Source organism: Ascaphus truei, unplaced genomic scaffold, assembly GCF_040206685.1.
Source record: "Ascaphus truei isolate aAscTru1 unplaced genomic scaffold, aAscTru1.hap1 HAP1_SCAFFOLD_564, whole genome shotgun sequence".
Classification (NCBI taxonomy): Eukaryota; Metazoa; Chordata; class Amphibia; order Anura; family Ascaphidae; genus Ascaphus; species Ascaphus truei.
The window spans coordinates 193,991-220,857 of NW_027456896.1; the positions used below are offsets into that span (position 1 = coordinate 193,991).

The following is a 26,867-nucleotide window of genomic DNA, read 5'->3' on the forward strand; positions in this document are numbered from 1 at the left end:
TCCTGGTTCAGCTCCCTTCCCTCAGGGTGTGTCAGCATTCAGGTTTAGAAGTTTTCCCTGTGTCTTGAAAGCAGCTATGCTGTGTCTTCTGGCAGAGCTCAAGACTGTTGTGAGAGTAAAGACAATCTCTCCTCTCTCTCCAAAGTTCAGCTCAGGTATGAGCTAAGGAGACACCCTTCCTGTCTCAAAAGACAAGCTTTTGTAAGCAATCTAAATCAGGCAGGTGGTGTTTATTAATTGACTACCAGCAGTTAACCACCACACTGCTAGATTAAAGGCACATTACTTGAACAGGGATTACTCCCCTGTTACACTTGTAAGCTCCTAGGAGCAGGTACTCCTCTTCCTAAATGTTACTTTTATGTCTGAAGCACTTATTCCGATGACCTGTTATTTGTATTATTTGTTATTTATATGATTGTCACGTTTATTACTACTGTGAAGCGCTATGTACATTAATGGCGCTATATAAATAAACAGAAAAGAAGGTTCCAGGGCTGTACGGATTTACAAAAGGATTTAATAGAAGAGACACATGGTGCCTCTTCTATTAAATCCTTTTGTAAATCCGTAGTGCCCTGGAACCTTCTTTTTTGTCTGCTTTGGAGTTTGTCACCGCCAGGAACTCCCCAGTTCCAGGAGCACCGGTAACAGCAAGGATTTTTTGCAATTGTGGTGTGCAGCATTATTTTTGTTTTTCATGATTAGCTATATAAAGTGTTCGACAAACCTATTCATTTGCTCGCCCCGGGCGAGTGGATTTAACATCGTGGCGAGCTCCTATTGGCCCAAGCAGCACACGTGTGGTACTAGGTGGCGAGTTGATTTTTTTGTTCGGCGAGTAGATTTTTTGGTGATTTGTCGACCACTGGCTATATAAATAAAGACATACAAAACAATACAATCAACGACCTTTATTTGCTCTTATCTTCGTGCAAGACAGTTTTGACGATGAGGCATGGAATTCCAAAACCCCGGACATTTGGATAAAAGGAGATGAATGGCTTTCACTGGGACACTGTAATGCGTAGCTCACCACAAACAAAGCGCGACTGCGGTGCTGAGGTAGGGAATTGGTTAACGCCGAGAGTAGAGGATCATCGGGGTACGTAGCCAGGTTCAGGATAGGAGAGTATCGGATCGTTGGAGTACTTAGCCGAGGTCAGGACTGGAGACAGGAGAATGGTCGTTCGTAGCCGGATCAGGAGAGGAGAGTTGTGGAATCCAAGAGACAAGCAAGGTCAGGCAACAAGGGGTCAAACAGCAAGGCAAGGCAAGGTCAAAGGAACTGGAATGCAGCAAAGCACGGCGTCACACTAGACTATGCTCAGCAACAAACGCAGCATCAAGGTTTATAAAAATAGGGCCACCAATAGCCAGCCAGGGCGAACCAGGAAGTAAGCACCGATAGACTGCTTGTGCACACAGGTGTGCCCTATGATGCAGCCTAATTGAGGATGGGGGTGGAACTGCTCGCGTGTCGACCTGCGCGCGTCAGAGGGTGGAGCCTGGAGCATGCGTCCCTCCCACGCTGGTTCTGGATGTCCTTAGAGCAAGAGGGGGCAGGAACAATCGTGTGCCGACCCGCGCGTGTCACGAAGGTCAGGGGGCGGAGCCCAAAGTGCGCGTCACTCCCACGCCGGTCCTGTCCATCACCAGAGTGGGGGCGGGGCTTGGAACGCGCATCAGCTGGGAGGCTGGATGAACGCACCCATCATGCATCAGAGCGGGGGTCAGAGACAGAATCTGCGGACAGGGAATCAGGCCGCGTAAGATGCACGCGCGTGCGTTTCAGGGCCTTGAGACCGTGCATCCTGAGTGTCTGTCACGGAAGGTTTGTTGAGATGAGGAGACGTTCTGCGACTGCTAGGATGGCGAAACCTCACAGACACTCAACTCTATGGACAAGGTAAGAACATGCCTTTTGTTTAGGGAGTAGAGTTTCATGAGGCTGTGATTGTGATGGTGAGGGGGTACCCAGGCCAATAATAAAGAAATTATGCCCGACTGGGTGCCCCTTGGCCATGTTGGGGAATTGTAAAGTGCCATCTCTGTAACCCTATGATGGCAGAAACATTGTAAATGTAATGAAAATATATTTAAATGTGTATGTAAAAAGCTGGCACTTTACAATTCCCCAATATGGCTCAGGGGCACCCAGCCGGGCAAAATACATTTATTATTGGCCTGAGTTCCCCCTCACCATCACAGTGATGTCTCTTTGAAGTCTTGGCTGGGTGACGGAATTCTGATAATGAGTGGGTTATTGTAAGAATCAATTAATAAAAGTCCTGTGTGGAAAAGTAAAAGTCCTATGTGGAAAGAGATTTAAAAATAAAATAACAGAAGTTGTCAGATTTAATTTTGACCTAATGGAATTTGATCCCAGAACTGAGAAAAAGAATGAGATTGATGAAAGCGATGAGGAAGGCATCAGACATTAAAAGTTCTAAATTTTCTAGCAACGTGTCAGATTTAATTTCCCAAATATCAGGACATATTGTCTCAGGGACAAGGCGAGGTAAAAGATTGAGGGGGAAGAATTTTGCCTCCAGAAAATTTAAATTGAATGATATGCCTTTAAGGACTCATCCTAATACTGACAAAAATGAAACAGTTCTTCCATTGAGAGAGGTAGGTGCAGTTGCTTAAGATGGAGCTTAAGATGGAGCACCAAGAGTTATTCATGCTTCTTGGACACCATCTGAGTTGATGTTGTTAAGGCAGCAGTTCCCAAAAGTTTCTGAGGATCATGTGGGTTTTAATGAGGTTTTGGATGGTATCATGGTAGCATACAATCCGACTGTGGGAGATGTAAGATATTTGTTTCGAGTACTTATGACATCTACTGACCGAACTAAATTTATCACTGCCTTTAATGCTAGACAGATAGAAATAGGGGCACAAGCAGGTGGTAAGCATCCATGGGAGACTGTAGAAGAAACAAGAGTGTTATTGGATTTGGGAACATGGTATGCTAATGTTAAAAATGTCATTATTGGGGCATTTACATGAACAATTGACTGGACAAAAATAACACAACAAAACAAAATAAGGAAGAAACAGTAAGTGAATTTGCTGATATATTATTGAAAATGATTAAGGGGTATGGAAGAATTGAAGGAGTAGAAACAAACGCAAGACTGCTAATAGTGGCTGCTTTTATGAAAGGTTTATGAAATAGGAATGCAAGTACAGACTATATGTGACTGTTGCAGAACACATGCAACGCTGTAAGGAAGCAAAGGAAATAAATCAGGGAGACAAGTTAGCAAAGGAAAGTGTTAAATTAGTACAAGCGAAGACAATGTTTAATTCACAAGATACAGTTGCTGAAGGATCTGTGTTTTATTCTCAGAATAGATTCAATAATAGGGACCAAGTAAGAAGACGGAAATGTTATAACTGTAAAAAATCAGGACACTTTGCCAGAAATTGCAAAGCTCCTAGGAGAGATAGCCAGAGAAATAACCAGAATGATCGTTATCAGAACAATGGTGACACAGAGAGAGCGAGATACTTTTGAAATAGGACTCTTTAGTTTTGTTACAGGCATTGGCTGGATAAAGGCATAAAATAAATAAATTGAAATTATAATTTGTCAATCCAAAATGATAAAATACACAACCCAAATTCCTAATGCCAGATTAACCAAGTATGAGTGCATACTGACTGACACTGACAATGTCGCAGTCCATCGGCGCCCCTCATTATTCTCAACCTGAGTGAATCCTATCTGTGTGTAAATTTTGTCGGAGAGTTAAATAATGGGAACGTCGGGTTATTATACAGTATGTATACAAAATTACCATCCAGAAACTTGCAAGGTCGTACGAAAATGGAATACCATTAATTGCTCGCGATGAAATGTAATTTTAAAAGGTATACACACCCATCAGAACACAAACTAATCAACACTGGGCAAAGGAGAGTTTGGGTGTCCGTGGAGAGAGGATAAAGAAAGGGTGAAATCGGGGAGATCCTTTGATCTTTACCATTTTTTAATCAGCCGGTCACTGGAAAAATAAGGATATTGATTGTTCTGGTCAGGCCATTTGTTTCCTTAAACAGAATGACATTCTTTCCCCCTCAATTTCCACAGACAGAACCAGGTGAACATGTTACATAGGAATAACGGGCAGAAAACATTCCAGACATGAAAATTAAATAGAAGCTCAGTAGCTTCAAATTTCGTTTTAAAAACTGGTTTATTATAATATGGGAAAAGAGAAGGACATTTTTAAAAACTTAGTTTGCAGGATCAAACTGTTTTGTTTTCTTATTTATTAGAATAGGTAAGAAATATATGTTTTCTTGTTTTTTTTTTTAAAGTAGGTTAGTTTTATGCACCGAATGGAGCAACAGGTTCTGAAATAATTTTATTAATGAAATAGAATAACACTGTAATACATAGCTCACCACAAACCAGATGCGACCCAGAGGTTGAGGTAGGGAATTGTATGTAACTCCAACCCACAACCGCAAGTGCGCGTCTAGAGTGTAGAGTGGTCTTGCAAGCCGGGTCAGAGGTACAGAGATTAGATTGGTAGTTATACTTGCCGGGTCTGGATGGGAGAGGTGCGGATCGTAGGAGGTACTTAGCCGTGGTCAGGATTGGAGAGTAGAGCATGGTCGTTGTGAGGGTAGCCGTGGTCAGTATTGGAGAGGTAAGGATGGTCGTACGTAAGCCGGGTCAGGAGAGGAAAAGTGCGGAGTCCAAATACGAAGCAGGGTTAAGCAACAGCAGGTTCTAGGCAAACAAGGAACTAGGCACGAATTGCAGCAAGGCACGGCGTCCCAAAACAAGGTTATGCCCAGCAATGAGAGAATGAGCAGTCAAGGTATTTAAGGAACCCTCCTCCAATGGGAAGGCAGCATGAAACCAGGATGTAATTGTTGATAGGCTGCTGGGTAGCGCAGGTGCGCCCCATTGTGCAGCCTGATTATGGTGTGTGTGGAGCACCACGCGGGCCATTTGCGCACCGCGTATCACCAACGTCATAGCGGGGACGGAGTCCGGCGACGGAACCAGTGGAGGGGCAAACCGTTCGCACGTCGTCCGTGCGCCACGTGTCACGACATCAGAGCAGGGACGAAGTCTGGAGGCGGGCCCTGAGGGAAGGTCAACAGATTGTGTGCCGTCCGCGCACCGCGTGTCACCGACACCAGAGCGGGGACGGAGTCTGGAGGCGGAACCCGTGGAAGTGTGAACAGATCGCGCGCATAGAAGGGCTGCCATAATGTCGCACTACCTGAGCGTCAGAGGTTGAAGGGAAGGTAGGAGAAGATGAGGTTAAGACGCCAGGATGGCGAATCTTCACAGTACCCCCCCCCCCTCTAGGAGCAACCTCCAGGCGACTCCATGAAGGTTTGTCAGGAAACTTCAAATGGAGCAACCGAACTAGCCTGGCCGCATGGACCCGGTGACTCAGAATCCAAGATCTCTCCTCTGATCCGAATCCCTTCCAGTGGACCAAGTAGTGTAAAGAGCCTCTTGATATTTTGGAATCCAGAATGGACTGTATTTTGTATTCAGGTTGTCCTTGCAAGAGGGTGTAGGTGGGACTGGAACTGAATGAGCATTTTGGATGACTGGCTTCAATAACGAGACATGGAAAACGGACGGAATCCTCATGGAAGATAGTAGAGACAACCGGTAAGCGACCGGGTTAATCTTTTCAGAAACAGAAAATGCGCCAAGAAATCTAGGCGCAAATTTCATGGAGGGAACCTTAATCTAATGTTTCTGGATGAAAGCCAGACCTTGTCGCCGGGTTTGAATTCTTGAGCTGGTCTGCGGTGGCAAGCTGCCTGGATCTTCTGCCAGTTGGTGGCTGATTTGATATTTACTTGGATCCTTTTCCAAAGGTTTTGTAGTTCCTTGATCTTGTCATCTGCCGCCGGGACCCCCCGAAGTTGGCAAGGAGAGAGGAAGAGTAAAAGGATGGAATCCGTAGTTGACGAAGAAGGGGGATTCCATGGTTGATTCACTTTGCAGATTGTTGTGTGCAAACTCCGCCCAGGGCAGTAGCTTGGACCAATCATCCTGGGTGTCTGACACAAAGCAGCAGATGTATTGCTCTAGAGACTGCTTGGTCCTCTTGGTCTGACCGTTAGTTTGGGGGTGATACCCCAAAGAAAAGTGTAGGGAGATACTTAATTGAAGACAAAAGTAGCACCAGAACTTCAACACAAATTGAGATCCTCTGTCCTATACTATGACCAACGGTACCCTGTGAAGGTGAAAGATCTCTTTGATAAATATATCCGCAAGTTTGGAAGAGTTAGGAAGACCTTTGAGAGGTATAAAATGAGATTGTTTTGAAAATCGATCCACTACCACAAGGATCGTGTTCATGCCCTTAGATATAGGCAGCTCCACGATAAAATCCATGGACAAGTGTGTCCATGGACGATCAAGAACTGGCAAGGGCTGCAGAAGACCAGGGGGAAGATTCCTTGGAGTTTTAGTCCTGGCACAAGTTGGGCACACAACTACAAAATCTTTGTCCTTTTGCATCTCGGGGGACCAGAAAGTTCGAGAAATTAGATCGATAGTTCTTTTGGTCCCGGTATGTCCTGCTGATCTGGATGAATGGTCCCATTCAAGAACCTTTCTAAGATGTGGGGAAGAGGTGAATAGGCGACCCTCGAGAACCATAAGACTGGTGGGAATGTGGTCCTGTTGAAGTACAATGTCCTTAAGAGTGTTAAAGGTATTAGCAGAGAGAATGAATTTGGATGGAAGAATAGATTTTATCTGGTCCTCAGATTTGTCGTCCAGAGAGAATTGACGGGAAAGGGTGTCCGCCTTGACGTTTTTGGGTCCTGGGAGATAGGAAATTATGAAGTTAAATCTTGAAAAGAAGAGTGACCATCTGGCTTGACGGGCTCCCAGGCGACGTGTTCCCTCAATGTACAACAAATTCTTGTGGTCCGTAAGAATTGTTATAGGCACTTCAGTTCCCTCTATAAGGTGTCTCCATTCCTCTAAGGTAAGTTTCATGGCCAGGAGCTCTCGATTACCAATATCATAGTTGCGTTCTGCTGAAGAAAAAAATTTTGAGAAAAAAGCACAGGGGTGCAACCTAGCCTGAGGAGTCTTCCTCTGAGAAAGAACAGCGCCTACACCGACATCGGATGCATCCACCACGAGGGTAAAGGGGAGCTTGGGATCAGGATGGACAAGAACCGGGGCGAATACAAACGTTTTTTTAAGAGATCAAAAGATTTGGCTGCGGCAGAGGACCAAACCACGGGATCAGCACCTTTTTTAGTAAGAGCCGTCAGAGGAGCTACTACAGAAGAAAAATTCTGAATAAATATGCGATAATAATTGGAAAACCCAGGAAGCGTTGGACAGCCTTGAGGGTAGTGGGTTGAGGCCAATCCAAGAGTGCTTTGACTTTGGCAGGATCCAACGTGAGGCCACTATCCGAGCTGATGTATCCTAAGAAAACTGTAGAAGATTGATGAAAGTGGCACTTTTCAAGTTTAGCACATAATTGATTCTCTCGTAGACGGAGTACTTGTTTGACGTGTTCTACATGTTCCTGCATAGATTTAGAAAAGATCAGGATATCGTCCAAATAAACAGATACAAAAGAGTTAAGAAGATCCCTAAATATTTCATTGACAAAGTCTTGGAACACGGCTGGGGCATTACAAAGGCCGAACGACATGACCATGTACTCGTAGTGTCGATCTCTGGTATTGAATGCAGTTTTCCACTCGTCGCCTTGATGAATTCTAATAATGTTGTAAGCACCATGTAGATCCAGCTTGGAATAGATTCTAGCTCTTTGAAGGCGATCAAACAGTTGGGAGATGAGAGGAAGAGGATAGCGATTTTTAATAGTAATTTTGTTGAGTCCCCGATAGTCAATGCAAGGCCGCAAGGTCCAATCTTTTTTCTTTACGACGAAAAACCCGGCTCAAGCGGGAGATGTGGATTTGCGGATAAACCCCCTGTGAAGGTTCTCGGCAATATATTCTTTCATGGCTTTAGTTTCAGGCATAGATAATGGATAGGAAGCTCCTCTAGGCGGTGTGGTACCAGGAAGCAATTCGATAGGACAATCGTAGGAGCGATGTGGAGGAACTATTTCAGACTTGACTTTGTCGAAGACATCCTTGAAGTCGGTATATTCCTCCAGCAATAGTACCCTTACTTTGTCCTCAGATATGGTAGTAGCGCATACATTACTTTGAACCTCAAGACAATTTTGAATGCAGTATAGACTCCACTGGATAGGTTCCTTGATCAGCCAATCAATCCGAGGGTTATGGACCTGTAACCAGGTTAGTCCCAGAATCACTGCTATGGAAGGAGAGTGAATGGCGTTCAAAGAAATGTCCTCCAAGTGATTATCTGCTGATCTCAGCTGAAGGATCTGAGTCTCCAAGAAATGAACGCAGGCTGAAGCGGTCTCCCATCAATAGCCTCTAACTCAATGGGATTCTTCTTGCTCACAAGAGGGATATTATGGTTCTCTGAAAAGCTCTGATCAATAAAGTTGCCACCGGATCCAGAATCAAGAAAGGCCAATGTGGAGACAGAGAATCTCGGGGAACGGAGACCACGGAATGTTGGGGAGGATGCGTGCCGCGCGTCACTGCTGCCGGAGGGAAAGTATACCCTGGACCTGGGGACCGCAGAGACGAAAGGAGACCGCGCACTGCTCAAGCGCCGTGTATGAGAACCGCCGCTGGGATGCCCTCTAGGATCGCTTCTGGAACCTGATAGACAGGTGAGGGTTAAGGGGACAGAAATGCTGGAATGGCGAATCCTCACGTGCTATTTGTGATAGAACACTTACACATCTGCCGCTGAAAGTCCCGCTCTCTGCTCCAGCTTAGTTACGGCTCTGGATCGCAAAGCAAATTCACACTTTCCGCATTGCAGAGATCCCTGATTTGTCTTTGGGTGTCTCCGATGCAGCTTAGTCATTCTACACAATAGGCTCAGGATCAACCTCTCGTGTACTGATTGGGTCCCTTTTTTCTATCTTCCCCTCTGACATAGGAAAGCATGGTAGAGGGGCTGGCAACCAATCAGAGCGTGGATTCAGCTCACAGAGCAATCAGGAAGCGAAGGCTTGCCTCCATGAACCAATCAGGAAGTGAGGGCTCGCTGCCATGAACCAATTAGGGCTGGGTTTGGGTTTTCAGAGTTAAAGGGCTTTGTGGAGGACACTTCAAACTGGCCAATGAGCATAGATTCTATCAGGGAGACTCAGCAACTGCTTCCCCCAGCCGACAAGATATATCCCACTAGGCGGGCACCGCTCTGGCTGGGGAGGCAGAAAATTGTTCTGGTCTTTTGGGCGGATGGCCCCCCCCTGGCCCAATCTCTGCCCCATGAAAACCATTGCCTTTGTCCCCTGCACCTCTCTTCCCCGTCAAGTCCCAACAGCAGCCATTTTCTGGGACATGCGGGCTGCACAAGCGGTTTCTCAGCCCTGCATGTCCAGAGACTCACAGTACAGGTTATGCAGTGGCTATACACTACATTAAAACCAAGTATCCCCGGAGTCTGGTTTTCAGATGACCCCAGGGAGGGATGGCAGGGGCCAGGCTTAACCTTTGTTATACAGGTCTCTTGGCCCCTTTCTGTTACAATTGTTATAAAAATAAAACATTATTAAACAAAACTCTAAATAGTAGATAATTAAATCTACATTCCATCTCGATAAAGGTCCAATTGGCGTCCAAAAACATCAACTATTATAAGAAATCCTTTAACTTAACGGCCACCGGGTTGATCAGCTTGGTGATTAGGTACAGTCCAATATACTTAGGGCCAAGCTTGGCTGCAGGTGCCCTGTGCTGGATATTCTTAGTGGAGAGCAATCACCTTCTTGGAATGCTGGTGATGGTCAAGGCCGCTTATCTGCGTGGAGATTTGGCTAAAGGACACTCCTAAATGACTTGGCCTGGATCATCTTCCTGAGATCTTACAGTAACAGGAACTTGAGATCCACTGCAGGGACTCCCTACGGTACAGCTGAGGCTGGGAGGACATTAGGGTGGTAACCATATATGCAGAAAATGTGTGATTCCTGGGTTGAATCCTTCCACAATGAGTTGTGGACAAACTCAGCCCAGGGAAGCCGGTTACCCAGTCATCCTGACGGTCTGAGACAACATTTTGTAGGTACTGCTCCAGGGGTTGATTAGTCCTTTCCATGAGGCCATTGGATTGAGTGTGATAGGCTGAGGAAAAGCCCTCCAAAACTTGGAGATTAACTGAGATCCTTGGGGCCTCATGCTATAAGCAGCAATAAGCCACTTATCACCATCTTATCGCCAACTTATTGACAGCTTAATCGCCAAAAAAGCATACTGCCATGCAGTAAGCCACGATAAGCTGACGATAAGACCAAAATCGCCGTTTTTGTTTGCTGATAAAAAAAAAAATCGCCAGACGCATGGCGATAAGCCACTTTTTGGCACTGATCGCCAGTTTTTCAAACACACTAAATTCTAGTAGCCCTGATTAGCTTATCAAGGCTGATCGCCGCTCTAGAATTGAGAATTCCTCTCCAAATCACCTCGTCACAAAAAGTTGGCAAGAATGTGGGCAGAAGCAGCTGAGAAGTGGCGAGATGGCACTTAGAAAAAAAATGCATTTTTCCTGCATCAGATTGATGCCGGAAGACTCCGGAACTGATACCCATTAATATCAGCACCGGAGACCCCCGGCATGAATCAGATGCATGAAAAATACATTTACAGGCAACTTCATTATAGTTCCCACAATCTGATTGGCTGAAGTTCCATGTGACGGCAGCCATGTTACTCCAAGTCATAAAAAGATCGTCTATGAAGCAACGATAAACTTGAATGTGATGTCTGTAAGGGTTTCTATCTCCAAACACTTAGGATGCCTCCCACCAACCCATTAAAATGTTGGCATAGGAGGGTGCAAAGCACGTACCCATGGCAGTCCCACGTGTTTGGAGATAGAAACCCCCGGAAAAAAGAAAATAATTATGTGTTAGAAGAAAATGAATGGCATCCAATAAAAAGGGAATATGTGCCGGTGAAAAAGATGAGTCGTATTCAAGAAAATATCTAATGGCTCTAAGAACGTCTGTGTGGGAAATAATGGTATAGAGAGAGGATACATCAAGGATAACCCAAAGAAAATTGGGAAGCCAAAGAAAATCCTGAAATTAAGGGAGTACATATGAAGTGTCAAATAAATGTGAAGTAAGTGTAGTGACAATGGGTTGTAAATAGTGATCTATGTAGCTTGATACTGTAAGTGCTCACCCACTGACCCAATGCTAGAAACAATAGGGCGCCCCAGTGGTGAGTGAAGGGACTTGTAAATTTTGGGAAGATGGTGAAAGATAGGAATAGTGGGGTATGAACAATGTAGATAATCAAACTCCTTCATGGACAAAACTTGTAGTTCTTTACCTTCATCTAGTAAGTCATAAAGTTGATCCAAAAATTGTTGTGTGGGGTCAGAATCAAGTGCAATGTAGGAAAGCTGGTCACTTAATTGTCTAGATACTTCTGCATAGTAAAAGGTTCGATCTAACACAACGACTGCGCCGCATTTGTCGGCGTTTTTCACGACTTCTGTCATTATCTTTTAAAGAAACAATGGCGTCACGTAGTTCGGGACGCATATTATCAGAATATTTTTTATTTGTTGTGTGCTGGATCAGGGGTGGGGAACCTTTTTTCTGCCAAGGGTCATTTGGATATTTATAACATCATTCGCGGGCCATACAAAATTATCAATTTAAAAATTAACCTGCTATATGTGGTCAAACATTTAATTAACTCAGCCCTAATGTGATGGCTGGAACTGCTTCTCTTTGGTGAGGCATGTGATGTTAGCTGGTATTGATGATGTTGCTACTCGCAACTGGTTTTTCCGGTTTGGGTGGGTGACTGACTGACTGACACTTGTGTGGGTGACTGACTGACACTTGGGTGACTGACTGACACTTGGTGACTGACTGCCACTTGGGTGACTGACTGACACTTGGGTGGGTGACTGAATGACTGACACTTGGGTGGGTGACTGACTGACACTTGGGTGGGTGACTGACTGACACTTGGGTGACTGACTGACTGACACTTGGTTGGGTGACTAACTGACTGACACTTGGGTGGGTGACTGACTGACACTTGGGTGGGTGACTGACTGACACTTGCGTGACTGACTGACACTTGGTGACTGATTAACTGACACTTGGGTGGGTGACTGACTGACTGACACTTGGGTGGGTGTGTGACGGACACTTGGGTGGGTGACTGACTGACTGACACTTGGGTGCGTGACTGACTGACTGACACTTGGGTGGGTGACTGACTGACTGACACTTGGGTGGGTGACTGACTGACATTTGGGTAGGTGACTGACTGACACTTGGGTGGGTGACTGACTGACACTTGGTGACTGACTGACTGACGAGTGGGTGGATGACTATGAATGACTGTGGGTTGGTGTCTGTATACACAAACACACACACACACACCGGAGTGGGGGTGGGGGAAATCACACACTCTCTCAGACCCTCTCACTCATACGCTCACTCTCTCACTCACTTTCAGACACTCTCTAAACAAGAATGACAATCAGCTGCAAGAAGTGGCAATTTGAGATGCATGAGGGACGGTCTGACAGCTTAGATCACACTGAGACATTTTATGGGGCACAGATCATTGGGGGGGGGCTGTCTGCAAAAGTTAATCACACAACATGTATTGAAGTCAAGGAGACCAATGGTGCAGGGATTAGGCATCATGCCTGGTGGTGTCCCAGGGCCCTGCTGCCCTTCCCCTGTCAGGGCCCTGCACAGCTCCCTCTCATCTTACACTGCGGAGCAGGTTCCCTCCTCCGCAGCTGCTGCCCGGTGTGGGGAGGAGGAGGAGAGACGGTAGTGAGATGTCTCTCCCTCCTCAGACTCATTCTTCTATCCCCCAAGCCTCTTATACCCCCCCATCCCCCAAGCCCCACTCCTCTTATACCCTCTCCCCCCCCCCGGAGCGCTGCTTACCCACACCGCCCTGGTGATACTCAGGTCCTTCATCACCTCAGGCTGCTGCTGCTGCTCTGGACTTGGACGTGCGCCAGGGGGGGTGGGGGGAAATCGGAGCAGGGGGGATCAGAACAGGGGGGGGGGGAAATCGGAGCAGGGGGGATCAGAACAGGGGGGGGGGGGGAAATCGGAGCAGGGGGGATCAGAACAGGGGGGGGGGAAATCGGAGCAGGGGAGGCATGGAGCAGACTTACCACTTGCTAAGGGTGACCAGATTTTAAAAACGAAAATCCGGGACACATTAAAAAATTATTTATAAAACAAATTACATCACGTGATGCACCCCGTTGCCATGACAACGAGACACTGACGTCAGGCGGTGACATGTAGCCATGACAATGTGGCATCACGTGATGCCTCGGCGCCATAATACGTCCCATTGTCATGTCAACTTGATGCCGCGTGATATCATGGAGCGTCTCGTTGTTATGGCAATGGGCATTACGTGACATTGCGCAGCCATGTTGATGGAATTTGGAGGGGAGGATACAGCCACACACAGACAGTGACACACAAATACAGTGACACAGTGACCGTGACACAGACAGTGACACACACACAGAGACACACAGAGAGACAGTGACATACACACACAGTGAAAGTGACACACACACAGAGACAGTGAGACACACACACACAGAGAGACAGTGAGACACACAGAGACAGTGAGACACACAGACAGTGAGACACACACACAGTGACACACACACAGAAAGACAGCGACAGACAGACACACACACACACACACACACACACACACACACGCACACACACACACACAGTGACAGTGCCGGACACACACACACACACACACACACACACACACACACACACACACACACACACACACACACACACACACACACACACACACACAGTGACATTGACACACACAGTGACACAGTGACAGAGACAGACACACACACACACAAAAAGCCCACCTCTGCAAACACACACAAAAATAAGGCCTCTCCCCCTTGCGGTTGGTAAGGTGCCTGGGAGGGGATATAAGGGGGCATGTGGGTTACCTGGGGCCCGTGGATGGGATGCTGGAGCAGCATAGGTAGCCATTGCAGATGAGACTGGCAGGCCCACGGAGCCTAAAGGGAGGGACAGAGGGGCGGAGCCTAAGGAGCCCGGCATTACGTGACATCGCGCAGCCATGGTGATGGAATTTGGAGGGGAGGATACAGCCACACACAGACAGTGAGACACAAACACAGTGACACAGTGACCGTGACACAGACAGTGACACACACACACAGACACACAGAGACAGTGACATACACACAAAGTGACAGTGAGACACACACACAGCGACAGTGAGACACACACACAGAGAGACAGTGAGACACACAGAGACAGTGAGACACACAGAGACAGTGAGACACACAGACAGTGAGACACAAACACACAGACAGTGACAGACAGACACACACACACACACACACACACACACACACACACACACACACACACACAGTGACAGTGCCGGACACACACAGTGACAGTGACACACACACACACACACAGTGACATTGACACACACACAGTTACACAGTGACAGAGACAGACAGACAGACAGACAGTGACACACACACACACACACACACACACACAATAAGCCCACCTCTGCAAACACACACAACAATAAGGCCTCTCCCCCCCTTGGGGTTGGTAAGGTGCCTGGGAGGGGGTATAAGGGGGCATGTGGGTTTCCTGGGGCCCGTGGATGGGATGCTGGAGCAGCATAGGTAGCCATTGCAGATGAGACTGGCAGGCCCACGGAGCCTAAAGGGAGGGACTGTGGGGCGGAGCCTAAGGAGCCCGGCATTACTGGAGGAGAGAAGGGAGGGGGGCAGTGCTGAGGGAAGGGGAGGCCCGGCATTACTGGAGGAGAGAAGGGAGGGGGGCAGTGCTGAGGGAAGGGGAGGCCCGGCATTACTGGAGGAGAGAAGGGAGGGGGGCAGTGCTGAGGGAAGGGGAGGCCCGGCATTACTGGAGGAGAGAAGGGAGGGGGGCAGTGCTGAGGGAAGGGGAGGCCCGGCATTACTGGAGGAGAGAAGGGAGGGGAGCATTGCTGAGGGAAGGGGACGCCCGGCATTACTGGAGGAGAGAAGGGAGGGGGGCAGTGCTGAGGGAAGGGGAGGCCCGGCTTGCACCCTACACTTGCTCCATGTAGGAAGAGGCGGGCCAAAAAAAAAATCTTGGCAGAGTGACAGCACGGGCAGCCAATCAGGAGAGGGGGAGTTTTTTTTGTTGTTTTTTTTTTTAACCTTTCTTGCAGGCTTGCTTCCCGGGGGCCGGACCAAATGATTTCCGGACGTTCCCCACCCCTGCCTTAGATGAAAACAGAAGATCTCTTTCCACTGTTTGTTGAAATAAATCAATAGCACTATTTGTCATTATTCCAGGACAAAATTTCGATCTATTGTGCAGACCTGATGGCTTTCTCCCTAGAAAAGAGATAGATGGATCAATACATTCTGTGTGTTCTTCTGACAGATCTAACATATCTTGAAAAAGAAATGATCACGAAATGTAAGATGTTCTCCAATATCAAAACTAGGTATAGTTTCTTTAGGGTAATCAGGCACTAAATGCAAAGAGTCCTGTGAAAAAAGTGCCAGATTTCATAGATTTCCCCTTAAAGAATCGCCTTAATGATAGCTTCCGGATACATTTATATAAATCCACTGTAGTGGTGAACAGATTGAATTTTTATCCGGAACAAATGTCAAACCTAGATCAAGGACTTTGTATTCAGCTTGTGTAAGTAAATATTGTGAAATTTTGATGACATTGGTATTTTCATTTGTTAGTACCTCCTCTTCTTTGGGGTATTGTCTCCTGGATTTGGGTCTATTCCTTTTACCTCTTTGTTTTTTGACGTCATATAACGCTTAATAATACCTTTTTTTGACTGGAGTATGATTTCCCAGAGGTATTCATCTCATCTGCTGAGGAACCTAGAGCGTCATATTCAGAAAAGGAGACACTGTGTGTAGTGTAATCATTATCAGTTGTGTCCGAATCAACCGATTTATCACTTAGTTTTGTATTGGATTTCTTGAGAATAGATTTAGCCTGTTTCTTTGGTGTCTGTTTCCTAGGGACGTTTTTAGCATTTTTTCTTTGTTGTTGTGGTTTATGCCAAATATAAATTTGCATACGCTCATAATCGAACTGATCACGTTCAAACTTGTTTTGTTTGGTTTGCATTATATTTTTCTCAAATTTGTTAATGTTACTGGCTAATTTGTTATCTATAGAATGGGAACAAGTCTCAACGGGGTGCTACAGAAACTCTTCTGTGGATGGTGTAGATTTATAATGTACTGAGTCAATCAAATTCTCAGGTTAGGACGGAAAATAATCATTCCTCCAAAGGTTAATGTCCCGTGGCACTATATACTGTGGTATATGTACGTTGATAATGTTCACACATGGAATATACACAGGGGATAAAGGAGGGGGGCTGGCAATCTTCCCTGGTAGCAATTGTGAGCGTATCTAGTAACTATATACTGGAATCCCTTTCCCTCCTCCTATGTAATCCTCCTGCTCCGTGTAACTAACAAAAATTCTCAGATACACACTGGCCACTTGGAATGAACAAAGAACCATAAATGATATGAGTCAAAGACTCACTGGATCACCCTGCATCCGTCCTGCTTGGCGTGCGTCGCTCCCAAAGTAAGAAAAAGCGAACAAAGGAGTCTGGAACAAGCACTGCAAAGAATCCGGGCTGGAGGCAGGTTAAAAATGAGCTAATTTATTCAGGCATCAAGCCTCAGGACATACAACAAAACCTGTAGGTTCCTCTGACGCGTTTCTTGCTGAAAGGCACTTTATCTTTGATAAGAAACTCGTCAGAGGAACCTACCGGTTTTGTTTTATGTCCTGAGGCTTGATGCCTGAATAAATTAGCTCTTTTTTAACCCACCTCCCGCCCGGATTCTTTGCAGTGCTTGTTCCAGCCTCCTTCGTTTGCTAATTTGTCATCTAATTCCTTGAATTGATCCATGTCAATAAAGTCCTGCAATTTGGTTTGTAATTCTTTAACTTGTTTGAAAGCTAGATGTTTCTCTTTCATTCTGTGTTGTATGATTAAATCAATCAATTTGAAGGAACATTGGTCCAAGATCTGACTCCATTGTGCCTCAAATTCCCTGTCTTCAAATCCAAAGGTTGGTGCTTTAGTCATTCTCAACTCCCTTTTTTCCTGTTCATGCTGTCAACCAATCCTCTGCAGTGTTCTTACCTGGTATTTTAATTACCCAGTTATGTCACGTGGATCCTTTAAAAATGGCGGCGGTACCGGCACCCGATGCCCCATACCAGGGCCTGTAACTCGGGAAGCAGGGGGTCCCTGAGGCTGAAATCAAAGCGGTTCAGCTCAGGAGACCCCCTGCTCCCGCACATTATTAGTAAAAATTACATTAAAGCAGCTTCATTACAATAGCAGATATCTGCTACGGTATGGAATTTAAAAACATTTTTTATTTGTGTTTTAATACTAGTGTAGATGTGCAGGGGGTCTCCGGAGCAGACCCGCATTGATTTCAGGTCCGGGGATCCCCTGCTTCCCGAGATACAGGCCCCATTATGGGGTGCCGGGATCTCCTATGCATTTGATTCCCACTGTCACATGACATGGGGCATTTAAATGCATAGGAGATCCCGGCACCCCATAATGGGGCCTGTATCTTGGGAAGCAGGGGTTCCCCGGACCTGAAATCAATGCGGTTCTGCTCCGGAGACCCTCTGCTCACCTATACTATTAATAAAATGTCAAAAAATGACGACGACATTTGCGCAGGGAGAAACAACTCTCTCTCTCTCTGCAGCAGATAGAACCCACCGGGTGAGCTCCTTTCGGAGGGCAGATCCCATTGCCGCCGGCTACTCGCCATTTTTGCAAATGTTGCAATCAACGGTATTCAGGCCTTTCTGCATACCCTGATAGCAACGCTGCCAAAAATTGCCATTTAAAAACCCTGGTGATTTTTTTCTATCAGCCTTTACTGCATGAGGCCCTTGGTTGGAGACTTTAGCCATAGAAACCCAATGCATGCAAAATATCTCCTATGGGAAGACCGGTTGACCACTACCAGTATGGTGGTCATTACCTTTGATGGTGGCAATTACACTATGAAATCCATCACTAAGTGGGTCCAGGGGTGGTCAGGCAAAGGCAGGGATTGGGGAAGGCCAGAGGGAAGTGCTCTGGGTACCTTGGTTCTGCACGCAGAAAGTGCAAGCAGTCATGAACTGCTTAATATCCATATTTATCTCAAGCCACCAGAAGGTGCGCTCTAGGAAGTTGGAAGTCTTCCTCTCACCTCGATGTCTCAAAATCTTTGAGCAGTGTCCCCAATGAAGAATCCTCATGATAGAGTAGAGGAATAAAGAGCTTAGGGAGGCACACAAATGCTCACAGGGTTGTTGCGTGATAGAGGAGATGATGCGTGCCTGAGGGTTAATGGGTCATTTGTTAGTCTCCTCTTCTCCATCTGCCAGACATTGTGTAGAGAGAGCATCGGCCTTGATGTTCTTTGAACCTGGATGATAGGAAATGTGATGGGAGATGTTGTGCCCTCCAATAGATGTTGCCATTCCTCCAAGGCCATCTTGATTGCCAGAAGTTCTCTGTTCCCGATAATTCTTTTCAGCCTGATTTTTTTCCAAGAAAGCACACAGGTGTAACCTGCCATGGAATTCACTCTTTTGAGAAAGAACCTCATTAGACCCAAAGTCATAGGTGTCTACCTCTAGAATTAAAGCCTTTGAAGGATCTGAGTTAACCAAAATGGGTGCTGTGGAGAAGATTGTCTTTAGTGTCTGAAAGGCAGTGAGAGCCATTGAAAAGGATTTGCCCCCTTCGAGAGAGCCATGATGCGAGCCGTATCCTGAGAGAAGTTTCCAGATGAACCAGAGATAGTAATTCTCAAAGCCCTAGAATCTTTGAATGGGTTTTAGGGTGGTTGGAGTAGGCCATTCAAGGACAGGAGATACTTTGCAGGATTCATTTTCAAGCCGTCAGAGGAAATAATTTACCCCAGAAGAAAATCTTCAATTGATCAGAGGCACTTTTGTAACTTGGCAAATTTATGATGGAATACTTTGTGATTGAAGGACTGAAATACCACCGTGGCATTACATAAGTCGACGGGCATGACTAGGTACTCCTAGTGCCCATCCCTGGTGTTGAAGTCCATCTTCCATTTGTCACCCTCCTATATATATGAATTGGGTTGTAGGCTCCGCGGAGGTCAAGCTTCATGAACAGTGTAGCTCTTCTAAGTCGATCAAACAATTTGTGAATCAGGGAAGATTATACCATATTTTGAGGGTGATTTTTATCACAAGAACCATTAGTAGCGCCTCAAGGCTAGTTGAAAGAGTTTGCAGAAACGTGGCGATCATAGTCACTTGCTGGTCCTGAAGAGACATACGCTTCTCTTGATCTCCCAGTAAACAGCCTTGATATGAAATGGTGCCCCTTACCTCAGCGAGGTCCACAGGACTTGGGGCTGACTCATGATTAAAGAGAATATCCAAGTCACAAGCCATGGTTGGGATCACGGTTCCAAGATCAGTGCAGGGTACAACAGCGTAGTCGGGGTTTCAAGTTCAGGGCAGGAGAGAGGCAAACAGAGTCCAAGTACAGGCAGAGGTTCAGCAAATGTTCAGGACAGGCAAATCAGAAGAAGGATAACCAACGGTGTCCAAGAGCATAAATGATCAGACATTGGCTGCATGGAAATTGCTTCCTCATAGAGGCCAGGAACAGGTGCAGCTGATAACAACCTCCATCCAGGTTTAGGGCAGAATGAAGCCACTTCGGCCATCTTGGGGGATGGTAAAATGACCTCAGATGTCTGTCATCTTGGTGGAGGCAAAAATGGATGTGTTGGAGCTGAAGGGAAATGGCCGCGATGGCAAAACCTGACAGAACCAGGGCTAGAGTGGAACAGGAACGCATCCAGAACACCATTCCAGCACTTATTTTAGCAGCGTTCCAGCATTTCTGCAGCCACTCTGCCTCCTTTCCCTCAGCCCTACCTGGGGTACGTAGCTGCAGAGCCTGTCAGTGACCTACTGACAGCAGAGGGAGCCAGCCCTGGCAGTCTAAGCCTGCAAGTAAGGCCCAGGCAGAAGTTTGGGGCCAATTTCTGGTATCGGCTGCCTGGGCACTGGGAAGCTCCACACCTGGGGAACGTTGGCGCGGAGCTTCCCAGACTGTGCCCAGGCGGTGATGGAGGAGGGCCCACTCAGGCAGGCGATGCAGGGAGTTGCGCCTGACTTCCGGCTGGGCCCAGCTTGCAGGGTTAGACTGCCGGTTGTGCCCCTACTGCATCCGGGTAGGTCACTGACAAGCTGCGTACCTATGGTACCGAAGTAGGGCCTGGGGAAAGGAGGCAGAGTGGCTGTTGAACTGTTGGAAAGCTGCTCCGGCTGCTAAAATAAGTGCCAGAATGATGTTCCTTCTCCAATCTAGCCCTGGTTCTTCCTAATATCGTATGTGCACTAAAAGCCATTGAGGTTAGCACAGGAATTTAACCTGACGTTAATTAATGTCTTACCTAAAGGTGGCTTCAGAGAGAGAGAAACTTGAGCAAGTCCCTTTATCTCCCTGTGCCTCAGGCAGCAACATTTGATTGTAAGGTTTTCACTGCAGGTACTCGTGTCTGTAAAATTCTGTGGTGGGATAGGAGGATTATTGGTGAATATTCTCTAGCCAACAACATGTCCTCAGTTGTCTACCCTCAAAAAATGCAAACAAATTCATGGTTATACTGTGAAAATATCAGCCATTAACCTCTGCATTGAGGGTCTATTTGAGGGATGTTGGGGGATCTATATGAGGGGTGTTGTGGGGTCTAATCAAGAGGTTAATGCCTGATCAATCACAGCTCTAGAACCCCTGATTACCAACATATTACTTACTGTATCTCTGTATCTTCTTCGGGATCCACGAGTTCGAAGTCGCCAACTGGGGTTGATGGCGTTTCCACAGGCTGCATAAGAAACGTGGGTCCTGTGAGCCACGACGTATTCTGCAGTTGCGCTGCGGGTACTGATCTTGTGGCATGTTCTGCAGGATTTTGGTCTGTGGGCACATGGTGCCATTGTTCTGATCGGGTTGACTTCCTGAGTCTTTCTACGCAGTTGGCCACGTATACGTAGAATCTTCTTTTCTTGTTACATATGTAACCTAGTACCACCTTGCTATCTGTGTAGAATTTGACAGCATCTGGTTTGCAGTCCATCTCATTTTCGATGAGTTCTGCCAGTTCTACCGCTAACACTGCACCACATAGCTCTAGTCTGGGTATGGTGTGGTCGGGTTGTGGCGCCAGCTTAGCCTTGCCAAGGATGAACCTGATATGGTAACTTCCACCCACGTCCGTGGTTTTTAGGTAGGCCACCGCTGCTATGGCCTTTGTGGAGGCATCTGAGAACACGCAAAGCTCTTTGCTGTGTGCAGCAGTGAGAGATATGGGCGAGTAGGGGCGTGGGATCTGAAGTTGCTCAAGGGTCTTCAAGGAATACTTCCACGTTTCCCACTCTTTCCGTTTTTCTGGAGGTAGTGGGGTGTCCCAGTCCTGCTTCTCGAAGGACATTTCTCTGAGAAGAGACTTCCCTTGTATAGTGACAGGAGCTACGAATCCTAGCGGATCGTAAAGACTGTTAACAGTGGATAGGATTCCGCGTCGTGTGCAGGGTTTTTCCTCGATGGCTACCTGGAACGTAAATGTGTCTGTTTTAAGATTCCAGCTTATCCCCTGGCTCAGCTGTATGGGAGGCGTGTCGGTCCCCAGATCCAAATTTTGAGATCGTTTGTGTGATCATCCGCGTGGAACGCCTTCATCACTATGGCACTATTGGAAGCTATTTTGTGCAATCTTAGGTTGGCGTTTGCTAACATCTTTTGTGTCCTTTTGATTAGGTCTATGGCTTCTTCTTCGGTGGGAACTGATTTCAATCCGTCATCCACATAAAATTCTCTTTCGACGAAGTTCCTCGCGTCTTTCCCGAACTCTGCTTCTCCGTCTTGAGCCGTTCTTCTGAGGCCGTAGGCAGCCACCGCAGGTGATGGGCTGTTACCGAAGACATGTGCTTTCATGCGGTACTCCATGATTTCTTTATCTTCCATTGATGGCGCCTGTCTGTCATCGTCTTTTGTTGTCTGGAACGCTGTAAACCCTAGGTCATCAGTGTATTTGTTTGTCACAAGCGCATCTCCATATTTCTTTTTGGTCTCGAGCTTCTCATGGACCTGGAATTGGTTCGGACAGGGTTTGAAGTGGGATGCACGACCGTTCTCCAAAAAGTTTGTTCGTAGGGTGTCTACGTTGTCGGGTCCGCGTATCCTGCCTATGCATACTTCTCCCACTACCATCCATCCTAGATCGAGCCTTTGAGCGCTTGGGGCGTTGTGGTCCCCATTTCACTGTTCACGGATCTTGTGTGCCCTCATGATGTCCCTGCCAAGTAGCAGCATGATCTGGGCACCTTTGTCTAGTGGTGGGATACGATCGGCAATAGCTTTGAGATGGGGGTGGTGTCGCGCCCCGTCTGGTGTGGGGATTTCGCTCCTATCTTCCGCCATGTGATTGCACTCGATGAGTGTGGGAAGGGGCATTTTCACTTTGCCGTCTATTGAGCATATGGTGTATCCATTCACTCTCCTCCCTGTAGTTTCCATTCGCCCTGCGCACGTTCTGAGAGTGTAAGGAGAGGCGCTGTCTTGTATGTTGAACATGTCAAAGAATTCTGACCTGACCAGCGATCGGTTGCTCTGGTCGTCGATGATAGCATACATCCTTTTAGCTCTTTGGGGTTGTCCCTCTGGGTGCACTGCTACAAGACATATTTTAGAGCAAGATCTACCGTCGCTTATTTCCCCACATACCTCTGGCATTTGGACACTACCGACGTCGTGGGCAGTGTATCTCCCTCTTCTTCCTCCCTGCCCTGCTTTGTCGTAGGGTTAGGAGCCTTGCTAGATTTGGGTTTCATAGTCTCTGGGTGTAAAGCGGCTATGTGCCTGTCGCTATTGCACTCTGTGCATTTCATAGCTCCTTTGCAGTCCTTGAATAGATGAACTGTGGATGCACCAAATTTGAAGCAAGCTCCCCATTCCCTGAGTAAGTTCTTTCGCTCCTCTATGGGCTTCATTCTGAATCCGATACACTTGTTAAGCGGATGCGGCCTTTTGTGTATAGGAAATTCTTTGTTAAGGTCCCTTGGTTTCTTGTTCTTGACGGCTGCCTGGTCGGGACTCGCATGGGTCGTAGGGGACCCGTCCGTCCTGTGGACCGAGATGGGTGTTCTGGCATCCTTGTATCTCGCTGCTAACCTTTCATTCCTCGGGTGGCTGGCACTGGATGTGGTCTGCGCACCTAAGATGCTTCATCATTTCTCGTCCTTGCTGCTTCGCGAATGAAGCTTAAGAAGACTGAAAATGGGGGGTAGGCGACGTGCTTCTCCCTTTTGTATTTGGAGCCTTGTGAAATCCACCTTTCTTGGAGGTTGAAGGGTAGCTTCTCCAAGATGGGTCTCACTCCACGAGCTGAGTCTAGGATGTTGTGACCTGTTAAGGAATGGTCTTTTCTTGCAAACTCCAGCTCTTGCAGCAGGTCCCCGAGTTCTCGTAACTTCGAGTAGTCTCTAGCTGTGATCTTGGGAAAGCTGTCGACTCTTTTGAAGAGCGACTCCTCGACTGCTTCGGGGCTACTGTAGCAGTCTTCTAGCCTTTCCCATACTAGGTCAAGACCTACTTGGGGGTGGTTCGCATTTGCTGCCCCGAGTCTCTTCGCGTGTTCCATGGATTCTTTTCCCAGCCATTTGGCTAGCAGTCTGAGTTCTTCCCTAGCTGAGATGCCTAGGCTCTTGATTGCATCCTTGAATGCGAACTTCCACATACGGTAGTTCTCGGGACAGTCGTCAAAGTTGGTAAGTCCTGTTTGCACCAGGTCACACCGGATCATGTACTTGGCCATGTCTGTCAGGCCTGAGGCATCGGCGTGTTGGTCACGTTCTGAAGTAGTTGCTGGGAGGGTCCATGCGGTCGCCTCTTTCTTGGCTTGGTCGCATGATGACTGCTGGTCAGTGTGAGGGGCTGTGTTTTCCCGTGTGGGTGTACCTGGATTGCGAGCCTGTTGTAGTGCATCCGTGTGCGCGCTGGCGTGTGGATCACTGTTGCGGCTGTGACTGTCCCAGGTAGCGTGTACCCTTAAAGGAACAGCATCATCTCCACGTGGACCTAGCAAGTCTTCGGTGTTTGTGGTATCGCTCCCGTCGTGTTGAGATGGTGTGCTGGTGTTTACACTGAAGAGGCTCCTTACGTAGTCTTCAGTGCGTTGGGCTGGATCCTCTGAGGCTATCCGTCTGTACGGTTGCTCCCCGCCATCCTGTTGCGCGGCTGCTTCTAAGACTTCGGCTTGGGTTATGGCGGCAGCAGCTTCCCTTTCTTGATTTAGGGCCTCTAGGTTGACATCCACCTCTGTCTTTTTCCGTGCAGTGGTGGCAGTGGCTGCAGCGGCGGTGGCAGCAGCTGTCTGCTCCTCCTCTTCTATGCGGGCCCTTTCTAGTTTCATGGCTGCCTCTTTCTGAGCATATGCGGCCCTGGCACGTGCGGCCTCTGCGGTGGCTTGGTGGCATTTACGCTTGCGCTAGACACGTGATATTGCACTGATCTTGCTGACCTTGACGAGTGTCAGGATGTTATTTATTTATTTATAAAATATTTTACCAGGAAGTAATACATTGAGAGTTACCTCTCGTTTTCAAGTATGTCCTGGGCACAGAGTTAAGACAAATAATACATGTTTACAAATACAGTTACATAATGAGCAGGGTATACATTATATACAAGACATTGCGTGCACAGTTAAAGATAATGTATATTATGAGCGTATGAAACAATTACAGACCACATTAAAATGTGAGACAGCCTTAGATTTGAAAGAACTTAAACTGGTGGTGGATGTGAGAGTCTCCGATAGATTGTTCCAGTTTTGGGGTGCACGGTAAGAGAAGGAGGAGCGGCCGGATACTTTGTTGAGCCTTGGGACCATGAACAGTCTTTTGGAGTCTGATCTCAGATGATAAGTGCTGCATGTGGTAGGGGTGAGGAGCTTGTTCAGATAGCTGGGTAGCTTGCCCAAAAAGAATTTGAAGGCAAGACAGGAAAGGTGAACTTTGCGCCTAGACTCGAGTGATGACCAATCTAGTTCTTTAAGCATTTCACAGTGATGTGTGTTATAGTTGCATTGGAGAACAAAACGACAAATTGAGTTGTAGAGGGTGTCAAGTTTGCTAAGGTGGGTTTGAGGTGCAGAGCCATATACAGTACTACAGTATGTCTCCATAGTCAATAATTGGCATTAGCATCTGCTGTGCAATACGTTGTCTGACCAGGAGACTTAGGGAGGATTTGTTCCTGTAGAGTACCCCTAGTTTGGCATACGACTTGGTTGTCAGGGTATTAATGTGCATCCCGAATGTTAAGTGGTAGTCAAACCATATGCCCAGGTATTTAAAACTAGTAACAGGAGTTCGGGTGGTGTTAGTGTTGGTTGTAATCTGGAGCTCAGTCACTGGAAGCTTTACAAATTTAGTCTTGGTTCCAAACACCATTGTTACAGTCTTGTCAGTGTTTAAAAACAGTTTGTTTTGGGAAATCCAGTTTTCGAGTCTGAAAAAGTCTGACTCAAGTATGTATTGAAGGTCAGAGAGGCTATGGCTGTGTGCATATAGGATTGTGTCATCGCATACATGTGTATTGAGGCTTCCTGACAAGCTGTGGGAAGATCATTGATGAACACTGAGAAGAGTAGGGGCCCCAGAACAGAGCCTTGCGGGACACCACAGGTGATAGCCAGGGGGTTGGTTAGCGCCAGAGATGGACACATGTTGGGATCTACTTGATAGGTAGGACTGAAACCAGTTTAAAGCATGTTTCCCTATTCCAGAGCTCTGGAGTTTGTTAAGCAGGATAGCATGATCAACAGTATCAATAGCCTTTGCAAAATCTAGGAATACTGCACCAGTGAGTTGACCCCGTTCCATTTCACACTGGATTTCATTGCAAACTTTTAGCAGGGTAGTTACGGTGGAGTGTTTGGGGCGAAAGCCAGATTGGAATTGGCTAGGAAAATTTGTCTTGTTATAGTAATCGCTTAATTGGGAGTGGACACATTTTTCCATGACTTTGGATAGGATTGGGAGAAGGGAGATTGGTCTGTAGTTTGAGACAGTGTTTTTGTCCCCACTTTTGAAGACTGGGACAACTCTGACAGCTTTCCAGGTCTTAGGGATATGGCCAGCAGACAGGATAGCGTTGAATATGGAAGCAATTGGTTTGGCAACTGCTGGGGCTCCAAGTCTTAGGAACCTAGATTGTAGTAAGTCAGGTCCACATTGGCTGCTTAGTTTTAATTTGAGAAGCGCTTGTGTAATCTCCTCTTCGGATACTGGGCCAAATTGAAAATTGTGGGCAATGTTGGGAGGGGGTGGGGCTATAGGGGTACTCCCAGGATGAGATTCAGGTTTATGGTTTGGGTTGCGTTTTGCTAATAAGTTAGTAGCACACCCCACAAAGTAATCATTGAATGCATTTGCAATGTCGGTGGGGTTTGTCAGAGTAATATCGCCCTTAGTGATATTACTTGGCTGTTGGTGGTTAGAAGGCTGGAATATGTTGTTGATAACCTTCCAGAAGTTAGCTGGGTTTGATGTGTTCTGGAGGAGATTGTCACAGTAATATTGTGCTTTTGCGTGCCTTTTTTG

General features: G+C 46.8%; 1 long non-coding RNA gene across 1 annotated transcript in view; it reads right to left on the reverse strand.

The window, feature by feature from the left end:
* The window catches only part of LOC142485353 (uncharacterized), a 41,033-nt gene extending 26,508 nt beyond the window's left edge, over window positions 1-14,525 (reverse strand). The window contains exon 1 of the long non-coding RNA XR_012798397.1: window positions 14,093-14,525. This is a non-coding gene — a long non-coding RNA (uncharacterized LOC142485353). The remainder of the gene's footprint in view (window positions 1-14,092) is intronic.
* Window positions 14,526-26,867: the final 12,342 nt, after the last annotated feature.